This window comes from Somniosus microcephalus, chromosome 1, assembly GCF_052327205.1.
Source record: "Somniosus microcephalus isolate GS21.2 chromosome 1, FLI_Smic_1.0, whole genome shotgun sequence".
NCBI lineage: Eukaryota > Metazoa > Chordata > Chondrichthyes > Squaliformes > Somniosidae > Somniosus > Somniosus microcephalus.
This window is the reverse complement of record NC_140987.1, coordinates 185,554,943-185,569,060: the sequence shown is the minus strand read 5'-3', so window position 1 is coordinate 185,569,060 and position 14,118 is coordinate 185,554,943. Positions and strand designations below refer to the sequence as shown.

General features: G+C 46.3%; 1 pseudogene; it reads left to right on the top strand.

Annotated features, from left to right (window-relative positions):
- Positions 1-14,118, top strand: part of LOC147124502 (uncharacterized) — a 453,926-nt pseudogene that overhangs the window by 317,861 nt on the left and 121,947 nt on the right.

Here is a 14,118-nt window from a genome sequence, read left to right as displayed (position 1 = left end):
AGCCGAATTTGAGGAGGACACTCCATAATCCCTCATGGTTGTCAGTGTCGAAGGCCTTTGTGAGATCAAAGAAGGCCATGTACAGCGGTTGGTGCTGTTCCCTGCATTTCTCTTGTAATTGACGTGCAGTGAAGATCATGTCCATTGTGCCCCTTAGTGGGCGGAATACACATTGCGACTCTGGGAGGAGCTCTTCGGCCACTGGGAGAAGGCGATTTGAGGAGGATTCTTGCGATGACTTTCCCTGTGGCAGACGGCAGGGAAACTCCTCTGTAATTACCGCAATCGGACTTGTCACCTTTCTTGAAGATGGTCACAATTAAATTGCAGTTAATTGGCAAACGGCTAAATGGCAAATCTGAGCACATTTAAATGGGCACAGTTAAAAGACAGAGGGGGTTATTTTGGTGAAAGGTGTGAAAAGAGGGCTAAATGGATGCTGTGTTAATAAGACAGGCCTGTATGAAAGGCTGGTTTTAGCACACAATTTTGGTCTTAATTGCTGATTACCATTATTTGAACGTGCCTGGAGGTGCTAAAGCAGACAATACAATACAATACAAATCGCTTTATTGGCATGATAAGGTACATCTTATGTTGCCAAAGCATCAAAATACATTTATGGTTGAACACATAAACGCGGTTCCATTCATACAGTGTATAAACAGGTATATCCCTGAGTTTATAAATATACACCTGCAGGTTTAGCACTCAAGCACTGATTAGACACAATTTTCGTGGAGCAGTATATGTGGGCTCCACGCACTCACTTCCACTGAAGGGGCCAGATTTTCAGTGTGCTGTGAGGCGGGCTTTCAGGCGTGCGGGGGGCAAAAATCCCAAATTCGGGGGTCCCGACACCATCCCTCCCAAAACCCGCCTCCACGTAAGTTGCAAGGGAGGCGGGTACCCGCCCCGCACTGGGACCCGCCGACCCGAGGCGGGAAGGGATTAGTGCCAATTAACTGCCTGTTAACAGGCAGTTTTTAGCCTAATCCCTATTTTGAGGGGTGTCGTGCGGGATTCCCGACAGCTCCAAACCATGCCAGGTTAGAGCAGGCGGGCCGTCGGGTTGAAGGACTTGGAGGGGTCGCGATGTCGGTGTTCAGGTGAGTGATGGGTGCATGAGTGCAAAGGTAAGTGTGTTTGGTGTGTCTAAAGTGTGTAAAGAAGTTTCACTTACCTGTACTTACCTTAACAGCCTTTCTTCCTCTAGGCGTCGGGAGTCCATCACTCAGCCGGAACTGAAAGCTGAATGGCTGCGATCTGTCAAAAGTGACAGCCTTCAGCTTTCAGTGTAGGTGAGAGTTCTAACTGAGTGCGTAGAAGGACTCAGGTTAGAAGTCAGACTGTCAGTGTTTGACAGCTTCAAACAGCTGTGAAACACTGATATTTCATCTGTCAGAAACTCTTGACAGATGAAATTTCAGTCTGTGACGTCACCTGTTGCCGGGTGGCCCTTAATTGGCCTGCTGAGCCCGCTGGGCGGGCTCAACAAGGTCAATCAAGGGAAAATCACGTCGATTGGCCGGACGTCGATGGAGGCGGGACTAAAACCCAAAAGTTGTAGTCCCACCTCCTTCCCGTCAGCTTAATGAAAATCCAGCCCAAGGTGTGGAGTTTGCTGGCTGATACACAGCGGCACGTTTCAGAGTGGCTCAGGAGCTGAGTGAGAGGGCGCACAGGCTCTCGATCACTTCACTGTGGTCCTGGTGGAGGAGGTCCAGAGGAGGACTGTCCTATACCCGTAGAGGGGAAGGAACCCACCTCGCCCTCCTGTCCCTCTCTCCTGCAGCAGCTGGTGCTGCTCTGCCTGGCTTCATCTCCTCCTCCAATTCCTCCTGCACACCAAGGGGGTTCCCCAGCAAGATGCCCATGACCAAGCACTCCCTTTCTCCTGGTGACTCCTATAATGTGTCCAAAAAGGTAGAGTATCACAGCACTCACTCTCTTTAGGTGAAGTCCTCAGAGAATTTCCAGAATGAATATTGATAGAGTGCTGGTGAAGTCTTGACAAAGTGTCCCAGAAAGTCTCCCGATGTGTTTCAAATGTCCTCTTCAAACCTCCAGCAGCAAGTGAACAGTAAAGGTGATATACCTTTAATTAGTGCTCAAAATCCTGTGCAATTACTTATTTACTCCCAATCAGCTGGTCGCTGTTAGGAGAGGGCAGGGCGTTAGTTCAAGTGCTAGCCACCAAAATGCTGTGCAGCATCCTTAATGAACACCAGCAGGTAATTTAGATGGCAATCAGCCCCTTCATGATCCTCTGGGTGGCTGTTCCTAGCGTGCGCTTCAACTCCTTTACCAAGATGACGTCTTGTGCTAAACCAGCATTTCAGCTTAAGACCCCATCTTGGCCACCTCAGAGGCCCTTTAGCGTCTAAAGTATCCAGGGAAAATCGCCCCCAGGTAGTGGTGCTGAAAGTTAAATATGAAATTTAAACATAGGCCTTTTAAATAAGGGTGCGGAATATGTATCATACTTAATTTTATATTGAAGAACAAATGGCCAGAAAAATGTACAAATCTAGTCAGGTGCCACCTTTTCCAGGACAGAATTAGTGCTATAATAGGAGGACAATGTATAGAGTATGTGTAACATATCAGCAATTTCTGTTGTAGGTCTTTACTAATGTTATTATTGAAGAGATCGCAAAGTCTCTGTTTGAAGAATGGACTCAGTCGAGAATATTTTTGTGGACTTTATGGGCTGAGGGTGTTTTCCCTGTGGTGGGATCGCCCTGTGCAAATGTGTGGGGGACTGGTTTGGTAAAATGCCAGAGAACGCATGGCAGTTGGCTGTGACAAAAGAACTGTCAGTCATCCAGAATGTATGGGTTTGCCTGACAGTCCTGGAAAAAGGAAGGGGGCCATTGAACTTGAACTTATTAAAAGGCCACTCTAGTATGCAAAGCACTTCTCACCTCCATCTCAGAAGAGAAGCAGAACAATGAACCCGCTGGCCTCAGCCAGCCGAAAAGGAGCCAGTTTTTTCCCAACACAAAGACCGAAAGATATGTCCCAGACTTAGGGCCATTAATCCAATACTCATGGGTCCGAGGACAACCCATCACTGATTAAGCACCAGAGTGCTTAGAAACAAAAGGATTTTAAAGATTGGTGGGAAAGATAGGGGTGGCCAGACTCCTACAAAAGATAGATTCTTTTCCACCATTCTTTCTCTCTCTCTCTCGCTTCCTCGCTCCACCAAGATCGACTTAAGAAGTACCAGAGGAAGAAGCCGCTGAGCGAAGCGATCGAGCCAAGCCGGTAACCAGATATCCCAGGCAAGCTGGGTGAGGTGTAAGGGGCTCAGGGTTTTTCTCAGAAGTGAAGTTTTGGGCTATTCCGAGGGGGGAGCTTCGTTTGGTTCAGCCAGGCGAAGGGGTTTTTGTGACTGGGTAATTCGTTGGTAGGGGTGGAATTAGAGTCCACCATAGCAACAAGGGAATTACTGCTTGTTATAGTCCCCAGTTTTGTACTGTATGTATGTTGTTTGTAATATGGATTTTATTCTCCACAGGGACAGTGATTTTGTTTAGTAGTGTATGTTAGACCAAATAAATAGAAGTTTGGTTTTTCACCGAAGCATTCCTGTCCGTGACTTATTTCATTGACACTCTGAATAATAATTCCCGGGTATAGAACTTTCGTAAGGCAGGGGCGATTCGAACCATCTGTCTAGCAATTGGGCTAGGATCAAAAACCGCTTACATTATGTTGAATCCTACATATAATAATTTATTTCTTCAACTCCATGTCTTACTGTGAATTTATTACACATGGAGTAAATGCAAAGAATTTTCTGATGTTATTTCAACACCAAAATATAATTTAGTTGCTGCCTATTGTGAATCAAAATGAGGTTACATTATACAAAAGCAAAATACTGCGGATGCTGGAAATCTGAAATAAAAACAGAAAATGCTGGAAATACTCAGCAGGTCAGGCAGCATCTGTGGAGAAGGAAACAGAGTTAACGTTTCAGGTAAGTCATCGACAGGGAACGTTAACTCTGTTTCTCTCTCCACAGATGCTGCCTGACCTGAGGTTACATTGGCTCAGAAATTCGGGTCTCCACGGGTGAGTACTCACGGGGTACTCACCCGTAGGCCCAATGGAAGTGCCGGTTTCCTGCATGCACTGCGCATGCGTGGGAAACCGGCACTTCTGTTCCCCTGAACGAAGGGGTTCAGAAGTCGAATGCGTGCGTAGGAGAGGCTGCGCGTGCGCATTGAACTTAGGTTTTTTTGCAGGTTTTCCCGGGAGGGTAAGGGATCGATTTTCTGCCAGCCGGCAGGCGGCTTTCCAGGCGGCCGGGGGCCGAAAACCGCCAAAAAGCGGGTGGCGACCCCCCCCACCTGATTCCCCACCCTGTCCAACTTTCGGACCGCCGTTTCTCCGTGACCCGCTTCAGTCCCGGCCGCCGCTGGCAGGACTGGTCGTCGGAGCACTAATGACCAATTATTATCTTGTTACATAAGAACATAAGAACATAAGAAATAGAAGCAGGACTAGGCCAATCGGCCCCTCGAGCCTGCTCCGCCATTTAATAAGATCATGGCTGATCTGATCCTAACCGCCATTCTACTATCACAGAACCATCTCCTGAATCTAACAGAATTAGACACACGAAATAGGAGCAGGATCAGGCTACACGGCCCCTGGGCCCGCTCCGCTACCCACAGGGCCATGTCCGATCCGAACCTAGACTCATGTCCAAATTCCTGCCCGCTCCCCGTAACCCTTAATTCCCTTTACTTCTAGGAAACTGTCTATTTCTGTTTTAAATTTATGTAATGATGTAGCTTCTACAGCTTTTTGGGGCAGCATATTCCATGGACCTACCACCCTCTGAGTGGAGTAGTTCCTCCTCATCTCAGTTTTGAAAGAGCAGCCCCTTATTCGAAGACTATGCCCCCTAGTTCTAGTTTTACCCATCATCGGGAACATCCTCCCCACATCCACCCGATCCAACCCCTTCACAATCTTATATGTTTCAATAAGATCGCCTCTCATTCTTCTGAACTCCAATGAGTAGAGTCCCAATCTACTCAACCTCTCCTCATATGTCCATCCCCTCATCCTTGGGATTAACCGAGTGAACCTTCTTTGTACTGACTCGAGAGCAAGTATGTCTTTTCTTAAGTATGGACACCAAAAATGTATGCAGTATTCCAGGTGCGGTCTCACCAATACCTTGTACAACTGAAGCAATACCTCCCTATTTTTATATTCTATCCCCCTAGCAATGAAAGACAACATTCCATTGGCCTTCTTAATCACTTGCTGCACCTGCATACTAACCTTTTGAGTTTCGTGCACCAGGACCCCCAGATCCCTTTGTACTTCAGTACTTTCCAGTTTCTTGCCATTAAGATAATAGCTTGCTCTACGATTTTTCCTGCCAAAGTGCATAACCTCACACTTTCCAGTATTGTATTCCATCTGCCAAATCTCTGCCCACTTACTTAGCCTGTTTATGTCCCCTTTCAGGTTTTTTATGTCCTCCTCACTCACTACTTTCCCTCCCATCTTAGTATCATCTGCAAACTTTGATATGTTACACTCGGTCCCCTCCTCCAAATCGTTAATATAGATTGTAAAGAGTTGGGGACCCAGCACCGACCCCTGCGGAACACCACTAGTTACTGATTGCCATTCTGAGAATGAACCATTTATCCCAACTCTCTGCCTTCTGTTAGATAGCCAATCCTCTATCCATGCCAGAATATTACCCCCAATCCCGTGATTTTTTATCTTAAGCAATAATCTTTTGTGTGGCACCTTGTCAAATGCCTTTTGGAAGTCTAAATACACTACGTCCACTGGTTCCCCTTTATCCACCCTATATGTTACTTCCTCAAAGAACTCCAGCAAATTTGTCAAACATGACTTCCCCTTCATAAAACCATGCTGACTTTGTCCTATTAAATGATGATTATCCAAATGTCCTGTTACTGTCTCCTTAATAATGGACTCCAAAATTTTACCTACCACAGATGTTAGGCTAACCGGTCTATAGTTTCCAGCCTTCTGTCTACTGCCCTTTTTAAATAAGGGTGTTACATTAGCAATTTTCCAGTCTGCCGGGACCTTTGCTGAGTCCAGGGAGTTTTGGAAAATTATTACCAATGCATCCATAATCCCTACCACCATTTCCCTCAAGACCCTAGGATGTAAGCCATCTGGTCCAGGTGATTTATCCGCCTTGAGTCCCATTATTTTACCGAGTACCACTTCCTTAGTGATTTTGATCGTGTTTAGCTCCTCCCCCCTATAGCCCCCTGTTTGTCCAGTGTTGGGATATTCTTAGTGTCTTCTACTGTAAAGACTGATACAAAATATTCATTCAGTGTTTTTGCCATCTCCATATTTCCCACCATTAATTTCCCGGTCTCATCCTCTGAGGGACCAACATTTACTTTAGCCACCCTTTTTCTTTTTATATAACTATAAAAAATCTTACTATCTGTTTTTATATTTTTTGCTAATTTACTTTCATAATCTATCTTCCCTTTCTTAATCAATCTTTTTGTTATTTTTTGCTGTCTTTTAAAGTTTTCCCAATCCTCTATTCTCCCACTAGATTTGGCTACCTTATATGCCCTTGTTTTTAGTCGAATACTATCCTTAATTTCTTTACTTAGTCACGGATGGCTGTCTTTTCTTTTACACCCTTTTCTTCTCAGTGGAATATATATTTTTTGGAAGTTGTAAAATAACTCCTTAAATGTACACCACTGATCATGTATCGTCTTACCCTTTATTCTATTTTCCCAATCCAGTCTACTCATTTCCGCTCTCATACCTTCATAGTCTCCTTTATTCAAGTTTAGCACGCTTGTTTGAGATCCAACCTTCTCACCCTCTAACTGAATATGGAATTCAACCATGTTATGGTCACTCATTCCAAGGGGATCCTTTACTAGGACATTTTTAATTAATCCTGTCTCGTTACACAGGACCAGATCTAAGGTTGCCTGCCCCCTGGTCGGTTCAGTTACATACTGCTCAAGAAACCCATCCCTAATACACTCAATGAACTCATCCTCAAGGCAGCCCTGCCCAATTTGATTTGTCCAATTAATATGATAGTTAAAATCCCCCATAATTATAGATGTTCCCTTATTACAAGCCTCAACTATTTCCTGATTGATACTCCGTCCAACATAGTTGCAACTGTTCGGAGGCCTATAGACTATGCCCACTAGTGTTTTTTTCCCCTTATTATTCCTTAACTCCACCCAAACTGTTTCATTATCCTGATCTTTTGACCCAAGATCATTTCTCTGTATTACAGTGTTTCCTTCCTTTATTAACATAGCCACCCCACCTCCCCTTCCTTCCTGCCTGTCCTTCTTGATCGTTAAATAACCTGGTATGTTTAATTCCCAGGCATTGTCACCCTACAGCCATGTTTCTGTAATGGCCACAAGATCATACCCATATGTAGTTATTTGTGCCATTAACTCGTCTATTTTGTTACGAATGCTACGTGCATTCAGATAAAAAAACTTTCAAATATGTTTTGTGACACTTAGTTCCTGTTTTTGACCTTTTTATTACTTTACCTTTTACTCCATACCTTCTGCCCCTTCCTGACATGCTCTGGTTTTTAATTTCCCCACTGCTACCTAAGTCTATGACCTTCTCTGTTGTCATTTTTATTATTTGCTCTCTAGGAACCTCCCCGCACTAGTTAGTTTAAAGCCCTCTCTACAGCCCTAGTTATATGATCCGCCAGGACTCTAGTCCCAGCACTGGCCAAGTGAAGCCCGTCCCAATGGAACAGCTCCCTCCTGCCCCAGTACTGGTGCCAGTGTCCCAGGAAGCAAAACCCATTTCTCCCACACCAGTCTTTGAGCCATGCATTTAACTCTCTAATTTTATTTGTCCTAGCCAAATTCGCTCGTGGCTCAGGATTATTACCCTTGAGGTTCTGTTTTTTAATTTGACCCCTAGCTGTTCATACTCCTTTAACAGAACCGGCTTCCTAGTCCTATCTACGTCGTTTGTACCAACATGGACCACGACAACTGGATCCACCCCCTCCCACTGCAAGTTTCTTTCCAGCCCAGAGGAGATGTCCTTAATCCTGGCACCGGGTAGGCAACACAGCCTTCGGGACTCTCGCTCTCGGCTGCAGAGAACTCTATCTATCCCACTAATAATACTATCCCCTACCACTACAACATTTCTAGTTACTCGCCCCTCTTGAATGGCCCCCCGTTCCACGGTGCTGTGGCCAGGTTGCTCATCCTCCCTGCAGTCCCTGCTCCCGTCCCCACAGGGAGTAAGAACCTCGAACCTGCTGGACAAGAGCAAGGGCTGCGGCTCCTCCAGCTCTACCTCCTGGATCCCTGCACCTGCCTCACTTGTAGTCACACTGTCCTGTCCCTGACCATTGGCTACAGCTGAATTAATTCACTTCATAGGTGTGATCACCTCCTGATACAAAGAGTCCAGGTACTTCTCCCAATCCCTGATGTGTCGCAGTGTCTGAAGCTCAGACTCCAGCTCATCAACACGGAGCTGGAGTTCCTGTAGCAGCAGACACTTGTCACAGATGTAATCACCGTGAGCCTCAATGGGGTTCACCGGCTCCCACATCTCGCAACAGTAACACATCACCTGCTCCATTCTATGTAATTAATTAAATTTTTATTGTTAGTTATGGACACCCTCTGCCCGATTATAGATGCTCGTATCCCCTTTAATTAATTGGATTTAATTTAAATCAATCCCTCTAATTACACCAGTTAAATGGTTTACCAACAGTCACTCTGCACCAGAAAGGCCTTATTAACTACAACCCACAGAGTTAAAGTTTGAAAAGAACACCTAACACCCCACTTACCCTAACTCACACACTTACCCAAACTCACAGCACTCTTTGATGACTCACGCTCAGTGCTTGCTCGCACTAGGACTGGTCTTTTTATACAGTTTGTTTGTTTACAGCCAAATGAGTCACCCCTGCTGATTGGTTAGAAAACTGGTTTCCACTGCCTGCTGTGCCAATTTCCTCCTACTGCAGTGTAACCTTGTTTTACTCTTCTTAAACCAACAGAATCCCAAATATTTAACTTTTCCCCTTTACTTAAACTGCTTAAGTAATCTTATCAAGAATGATTTAAAGAGAAATAACAATTAAAGAACTCACACACTTACCCAAACTCACAGCACTCTCTGCTGACTCGCACTCAGTGCTTGCTCGCGCTAGCCTGGTCTTTTTATACTGTTTGTTTGTTTACAGCCAAATGAGTCACCCCTGCTGATTGGTTAGAAAACTGTTGAAGTAGGTTTTCTGGGGCCATTGCAAATTTGGGGCTCTCCCCACCTGAAACACGCCTGCGGGGAACCCCACTAATGAGACCTGGCGTGAAAACAGTTGGCTTGCTTGCTTGCAGCTGCAGGTCAATCGGAGAAGCTGCAATTTAAAGGGACAGCACTTGTATGTTGAAGGGTTGGGGCTACTTCTTCAAGGCTTAGGCACAACTGTGGAAGGTTGGAGCCTCACACACTTCTCCAATGCCATCTCCTGGGAAGCCGCTCTCACCACCCTCACTCAGCGCTTCCTCAGCGGAGGCATCTACGAGAAGCATGGGACGCCTTTTTTTCCTTCCCTTCTTGCCATTAGAGGATCTCCAGCTGCAGAGGCGGCAGCCGCAGAACCAGGAACAGCAGGATCAGCAACAGGAGCACTAGGCTGCTGCTCACTCACCTGAAGCTGCACAGGCCAGAAGGGGCCAGCACTTGGAAGTGGCTTGAGAGCACCTTGCTGCGCTTTAGGGGGCCATGGGGACCCGTTTCTGCACTGGCAGTCCTACTCAGAAGGACTTCCATGAAGATCTGGTTTCTCTGTTCAACAGATGGCCAACGCTCCTCAAGAGATGTCATTCTCTTATGAGCACTCACCATGTTTTCCGTACCCTGGCAAATTATCTCCTCCATGGAGGTTGCCAACCTTTCCATGGTGATGCGTTCATGCGCCAATGACTCCACAAAGGCTCTGCTCATGGTCGCTATGGACTCCTCCATTCGCTTCACACTCGCAGCGACCCTGCCAGAGTCTCCTGCATCTGTGCATGGAGATCCATCACCTCTTCTCTTGTGGATGGACCCAGAGGCAGAGGGTCGACATGCATCGCAGCTGAGCTGAGCTGGCAGAGTACTGCGCCCTCCGATGAGGACTCTCCACTGCTGTCCCTGTCTCCAGACTCTGCTGAGGCTCACTTGTGAGCTGTGAAACACCAGGTGACGACACTACTCTAAGTCCCGAAGGTCCCCCCGAGGTGTGAGTGTCTGCGCTGGTGCTGGGTGCGCTTACTTCTGCTGACGCTGCGCCCTCAGAGTTTGGAGCTTCCTCTGAGGAGTGTGGCTGCACAGCCTCTTCCTCCTCCACAGTGAGGACGGGGGCTCTGGATGGTACTGTGGGGGAGTAAAGGAAGGAGTTAGAGATGTAATGCCAAGGTTCTTCTGGTGACTCCCAGCAAGTTGGCATCTGCTGACACCTGCATCCATGCAGCATTGGTCTCAGTGGGAGGCCTCTTCCTCCCTGACCTAGGGAAGAGGACCTCCCTGTGGGCCCTAACCCCATCCAATAATGCCTGCAGTGAAGCCTCGTCGAAATTGGAGGCAGTTCGAGGTCTGGCACTGGCCACAGCTGCTGCCGGCTCCTCTGCCATCCTGTATAGTTCGTATGGAAGCCTTCAGAGGATGCAATGCTTGCTATGGACCTTGAAAGCACCACGAATGATGACATCATACTGTGGGAATTTCTGACTCGAATTGGACAATTAGCAAGGCTTCCCACATGCTGGGAATTAATTGGCCACTTGAGGGAAAATTGCATGGAGCTGGCTGACACTTTTTTATCTGTGTCAGAAACCCCACATTCGGGGAAACCCAACCATTTCCCACACAAGCCGAAAATCGGGGCCAAGTCTCCAGAATTTACACATTTAAAAAGCAGTCGTAAGGCCTACTTTTTACAAGGTAAATGGTGAATTAATTAAAATTAAAACATTTTTTCCACAGGTTTATTCTTTTTAAATACTTTAAAGAAAGGTAAGTTTATTTTTAGCCCCATTAGAAAATAAAATTATTTTTTTCAAAGATTTAAATTATTGTTTGTTATTTCATGTAATTTATAGTTTATTTAAAAAATGTGATGTTTTAAAAAAATTTATTTGAAGATTTTGTGATGTTTTTGGGCCCGTAGTATTTATAAGTTTTGACAGCTCTTCCTGTCAAACTTATGAATGGAACATTCCCTGCTCCGATTGGCTCCCCATGGCCCACATGATCCAGGGGACACATCGAACTAACTACGCCCCTGGGATACGCAAGCACAGCGCGCTGGCAGTTGGAGCAGGCCCAGGATCGCAATTCCATGCGGGCCCACAGCTCAACGGCCGGCGCGCTAGGTAAGTGCAGGTCGGGGGCTTGCACCCGCGGGAAGCCCCCGACCCGAATTTCTGGGCCAATATGTTTCATTGTGTCACTGTAATTCAGTTACAAATTTTCACCAGGTCATTCAGGATCTTGCTATGCAGACACACAGATGTAATACTTTTAACAGAAAGCAACAAGACAAAAAAGCTTTTAACCTTTATCCTTTTGTACATATTTTTAAAGTGATCATCATTTTGTGAACAATTTCTCATTTGTTTTACCAGTTTATTTGCCCTTTTTATTGAAGGGATTATTTATTTGATTATTCAGAGTGGTTGAGCTGAAGTGTTTGAAAATGCTGTTGCATTACCTATGCCACAATGGATTCTCAGCCTAGAAAAAAAATCTTATTTCTGTAACAGATGTTTACTATCTCTGTGAATAATTTAATTTGCACAATACAAAATGTATTTGCTTTAATTTTTACTGGGTTCCACCAGGGCCACTCAGCTCCAGACCTCATTGCAGCCTTGGTCCAAACATGGACAGAAGAGCTGAATTCCAGAGGTCAGGTGAGAGTGATTGCCCTTGAATTCAAGGCAGCATTTGACCAAGTGTGGCATCAAGGATCCCTAGTAAAATTGAAATCAATGGGAATCGAGAAAAACTCTCTCCTGGCTGGAATCAAACTAAGCACAAAGGAAGGTGGTTGTGGTTGTTGGAGGCCAATTACCTCAGCCCCAAGATGTTGCTTCAGCTGTGGCTCAGTCGGTAGCACTCTCGCCTCTGAGTCAGAAGGTTGTGGGTTTAAGACACACGCCAGGGACTTGAACACATAAATCTAGGTTGACACTCCAAGGGAGTGCTACACTGTCGGAGGTGCCGCCTTTCGGATTAGACGTTAAACCAAGGCCCTGTCTCTGCTCTCTCAGGTGGACATAAAAGATCCCATGGCACTATTTCAGAGAAGAGCAGGGGAGTTATCACCGGTGTCCTGGACAATATTTACCCCTCAATCAACATAACAAAAACAGATTATCTGGTTATTATTACACTGCTGCTTGTGGGAGCTTGCTGTGTGCAAATTGACTGCTGCACTTCCCACATTACAACAGTGACTACACTCCAAAAGTACTTCAGTGGCTGTAAAGTGTTTTGAGATGTGGTTGTGAAAGGTGCTATATAAATGCAAGTATTTCTTTTCAGGAGTTCCTCAGGGCAGTGTCCTAGGCCCAAACATTTTCAACTGCTTCATCAATGACCTTCCCTCCATCATAGAGTCAGAAGTGGGGATGTTCGCTGATGATTGCAGTGTTCAGTTCCATTTGCAACTCCTCAGATAATGAAGCAGTCCATGCCCGCATGCAGCAAGATCTGGACGCCATTCAGGCTTGGGCTGATAAGTGGCAAGTAACATTCATACCACACAAGTGCCAGGCAATTAACATCTCCTAAAAGTCTAACCACCGCTCCGTGACATTCAATGGCATTACCATCATCAAATTCACCCACCATCACCATCCTGGAGGTCAGCATTGACGAGAAACTTAACTGGACCAGCCACATAAATACTGTGGATACAAGAGAAGTTCAGAGGCTGGGTGTACTGCAGTAAATTACTCACTTCCTGAATCCCCAAAGCCTTTCCACCATCTACAAGGCGCAAGTAAGGAGTGTGATGGAATAGTCTCCACTTGCCTGGATGAGTGCAGCTTCAACACCACTCAAGAAGCTCGACACCATCCAGGACAAAGCAGCCTGCTTGATTGGCACCCCATCCACCACCTTAAACATTCACTCCCTCCACCACCGGTGTACCATGGCTGCAGTGTGTACCATCTACAAGATGCACTGCAGCAACTTGCCAAGGCTTCTTCGGCAGCAGCTCCCAAACCCGCGACCTCTGCCATCTAGAAGGCCAAGGGCAGCAGGCACATGGGAACACCACCACCTCCAAATTCCCCTCCAAGTCGCACACCTTCCTGACTTGGAATTATATTGCAGTTCCTTCATTGTCGCTGGGTCAAAATCTTGGAACTCCCTACCGAACAGCACTGTGATAGTACCTTCACCACATGGACTGCAGCAGTTGAAGAAGGCAGCTCACCACCACCTTGTCAAGGGCAATTGGGGATGGGCAATAAATACTAGCCTTACCAGCAATCCCCACATCCAGTGAATGAATTTAAAAAACTTATGCTTTGTTTAAGTTCAGTATGAATTGCCCTAACACCAAGGGTTGGATTTTGCCAGCCCCGAGGAGGCAGGTATAGAGGTGGGACTGCCGGTAAGGTTGCAGAAATTGGGGGTGGCTGGCAAACCCGCCCCCATCCCGCCTCTGTGCCCTTTTGCCAGGAGGCAGGAAGCCGTCCTGACACGGGTCCCGTCTCCTCGAGGCAGGAAAGGGATTAAATCCTTTTAACTGCCTGTTAACAGGTAGTTAACAGGCAGAAAAAAGGATTAGTCCCATTTTACCTTTTCAAGTGCAGGCTTCCCGACTTTGGAAACCCCGCTGGGGTGGAGGAGTCAAGTAGGAGGTCTGCAGGGGTCGGAGTGGTCTGAAAGTGCAATTTAGAGGTGAGTGATGGGTGCAAGTGTGGAGTGGTAAGTATGTGAGGTGAGTGTAAAGTGTTAGAAAATGTTCACTTACCTTTGTTTCTGCCTATAGCCTTCAGCCGCTCTGGATCCGGAGCCCCGACATCTTCATTGTAGATT